This window comes from Bubalus kerabau, chromosome 19 (assembly GCF_029407905.1).
Source record: "Bubalus kerabau isolate K-KA32 ecotype Philippines breed swamp buffalo chromosome 19, PCC_UOA_SB_1v2, whole genome shotgun sequence".
NCBI lineage: Eukaryota > Metazoa > Chordata > Mammalia > Artiodactyla > Bovidae > Bubalus > Bubalus kerabau.
In genome coordinates this window covers 25,385,858-25,389,504 of record NC_073642.1, presented here as the reverse complement: position 1 = coordinate 25,389,504, position 3,647 = coordinate 25,385,858, and the positions used below count along the sequence as shown (strand labels likewise).

The window sequence follows — 3,647 nt, the reverse complement described above, 5'->3', positions numbered from 1 at the left end:
AAAAGCTCTCTCTTGGTTTTCGAAGCTTGAGGGTTTAGGGGAAAAAAATAGCTGGATTTATAAGAAGAACTTACCACTTAATTATCTAGAACTCTCCCATATAACAGCAGAAGCTAACTTGAGCAAAGGACCTTTTATTAAAATCTTTTAATATGGAAGATGGAAATCTCTCTCTTCCTAAAGGACAAAAACCTGCAAACAATTCTTCTTAGTGCAACTGGGAAAACGATAGCAGCATATTTAGCATACCTTACAGGACTCTTCCATATGCTGTACCAAGTGGGAGAGAAATTGTAAATTAAAGAGTTGGAGTAGCTAATAAGGAATTTTTGAATTGAAAGCACCAGTGCAACTACCGTTTATTCCTCCCTTCAGCAGGCACTGAAGTCCTCTTATGTGCCTTGCGTGTGCCAGAGTGGATGGGGGCCACCCCAACACTGAAAGTCATGGCCGTGACCCTCCAGCTTAAAAGACACACAAGTGATTTCTTGCAAGGCTTAAGAGAAACAGTCACTGCCTAAACCTGCCTGTGTTCTCCAAGATGTCCCATTTGTTCTGTGACCTTGGGCAAGTCACTTACCAGCCCATGTCTTGTTTCTTTACCTATAAAAGGAAGATAGTAAAACCCTGATGCCTTCAGGGCATTCCTGGCACTAATGAAGGCTCATAAAGCGCTTTGAGATCCCTAGGATGAAAGTCTCCCCCGAACAGTAAAGCCTGATTATTATGCTTCGAACATGACATTCCCATGAAAACCCCCGTCAGGCTCGTACCCCCACCTTCCAGTGAAGATTTAATAGCAGAGAGTTGTAATAAGTTCTTGAAGACTGGAGACCTCCATTACTGATACAGAATACACTGCCATGAACTAGTATATTAAGGGCTATTATCATGAATAATTAAGGCCAGGTTCTACTTACTGATTAATGAGCCAAGTATATGTTGTGATGCAGTGGATTTTCATTGTGGCTTCCCCTGCCCAGCTAATATTGTGAAATTTATTTATTCTCAGCGGATCCTCTGGTTTGTATGGATTCGAAGGTTTACTTCACAAACGATTGGCAAAGTAAACTTCTGAGGGATATTTGTATTTCAACGGAAAGAAATAAACCCAATTAGAGCTCTCTTTTTAGTACAGACGAAGTGTTCATTAATGATAATGAAGGGCTGAGCTGCAAGAGGCCCCTAAGTTTGTAATTAAACTTGCACAGATCTTCCAGCTTGAAAATATTGAAGAATATCAAAGTCGCGTACATTGCCCTGGGCTAAGATACACGCACGTGAAAAGGAGAATGCCAGCGTATGCACAGACATTTTGGCTGATCTTGGACAATGCTCTACTTCTGACGATGCGTGCACTTTGGAAGGTGGAACCATAATTAGATCAGACGAGCCTCTGGATAACTCACTAAGTCTGAATATTAAAAATCCGTAATTTCTGAATTGAAGAGCATTAAGAAAGTTGTCCAGAGGAGAGGACAAAGTGTGGATTTTTTTAAACATTTCTTTTTTGATGTGGACCATTTAAAAATCTTAAATGAATTGGTTACAGTATTGGTTCTGTTTTGTATTTTGGTGTTTTGGCCTTGAGGCATTTGGGAATCTAGCTTCCCAATCAGGGATCAAACCCACACCCCCTGCATTGGAAGGTGAATTCTTAACCACTGGACCAACAGGGAAGTCCCCAAAGTGTGGATTTTAAAAGACATGGTTAAGACGAATTACAGACACTAGTGTGTCTGAATTAATTAGTGGGATGACTTAGGTTCTTACTGTCTCAAAGTGATTTTAAGCAAATATTCCAAAGTATTAGTGTCTATGTTGTGTGCTCCTTTCCCCGATTTCTCTCTGTGTGATTTTTATAATAATGCTTCTGTTGGAATTAGCCAACATAAGGTAATTAGCAATGCCAGGGTACCCGTGACTGTATGAGAGAAAAAGAGGTTACCCTATGCTAGAGATAAGGGTCATGTTCAAATTTCTGGATTGTTATTTGAAAAGGGAAAGGTGCTGGGTAACAGATGAAGGATGTGATTACACCAGTGATTGCTGTCTTTGCAGCTGGAAAACTCATCTGCAATTCACCTTGATGGGCCAAAATACTGAAAAAATAATTACGGCCATCCTGAACCATTAGGTTTATAGATAAGCAGGGTAAACTAACTTTCAAGGCAATCTGAAATTCTCTTCCTGACTCAAAGCCAAGTTTTGCAAACATGCTGTGCAGTGGGGCACCTCCATGCCTTTGCTCTGCAAGTACCTCCACCCCTAACCCACTCTCTGTCTGGGAGACTCATACTTATCCTTTAAGTGAGTGAGTGAAGTCACTCAGTTGTGTCTGACTCTTTGCGACTCCGTGAACTGTAGCCCGCCAGGCTCCTTCGTCCACGGGATTCTCCAGGCAAGAATACTGGAGTGGGTTGCCATTTCCTTCTCCAGGGGATCTTCCCAACCCAGGGATCAAACCTGGGTCTCCCGCATTGGAGGCAGACGCTTTAACCTCTGAGCCACCAGGGAAACCCTCTATCCTTTAAGACACAGATCTAAATGTCTTTAGTTCTGTGATGCCTTTGTTGGTATTTCCAAATAGATATACTTCCCTCCTTTTTTTTTTTTTTTTGGCCATGCCCCAAAGCATGTGGGATCTTGGTTCCCTGACCAGGGATTGAACCCCCACCCCCTGCAGTGGAAGCGTGCAGTCTCAACCACTGAACTACCAGGGAAGTCCCCATTTTTCCTTCTGACCCTCTTACAACACTCAGTTTACACCCTCTTCTATTGTCCAGTATATCCTATTGCAAGTATTTCAGAGTGCCTGTGTCTTCCTTGAGGTCTTTAAGCATCAGGACCATATTTTAATTACCTTTGTTGAGCATTTAGCAACAGGAGTGGTGTGACAAAGTGTGTGTGTGTGTGTGTGTGTGCATGTGCGTGTCCAGTGCTCTGTTGTGTCTGACTCTGTGACCCCACAGACCGTATCCTGTCAGGCTCCTCTGTCCATGGGATTTCCCAAGCAAGAATACTGGAATCAGTTGCCATTTCCTCCTCCAGGGGATCTTCCCAACCCAGGGATCTAACCTGAGTTTCCTGCATTGGCAGGCAGATTATTTACCACTGTGCCACCTGGGAAGCCCTTCTTAAAGGGCTCAATTGGTTCTCAAATTCCCTGGCACATTAGAATCACCTGGAGATTATCAGAAAGCTGGGGACTGGGGATGTGTGCCAAATGGGTTATGTTGATGAATGCTAAGTAGAATTTTAGGGGTCTTGAGACTACCTCTCAAGACCACCACCACTTTGTAGATTTTATAGATACCAAATTAAAATGTTATACATGTGGAACTTACACAGTGTAATATACCAATTTTACCTTAATAAAATTTTTTTGGTAAATTTTTCAGTTTTTCCTAGTCATAAAGGAAAAAAAAAAAATCTCCTTGGGAGCTTTTAAAACTATTACCGAGGCTGTGCCCCAGGTGAAGTAAATCAGAATCTTTGTGGGTACGACCCAGACATGGGTATTTCATAAAGCTCCCTTGGATTGTTCCAACAGGCAGCCAAGTTTGAGAACCAGAGTCTAGGGCCTGGGGGTCCCAGAGCGAGGTGCCCACAGAGGCTGGGCTGTGGACAAGTCAAAGTCAGACAGT

The 3,647-nt window shown here is 42.7% G+C and overlaps 1 non-coding gene across 1 annotated transcript; it reads right to left on the bottom strand.

Annotated features, from left to right (window-relative positions):
- Nucleotides 1-2,445: 2,445 nt before the first annotated feature.
- TRNAW-CCA (transfer RNA tryptophan (anticodon CCA)) lies at nucleotides 2,446-2,517 on the bottom strand. Its single transcript has one exon. It is a non-coding gene; the product is annotated as a tRNA-Trp (tRNA).
- Between the last annotated feature and the right edge of the window lie 1,130 nt (nucleotides 2,518-3,647).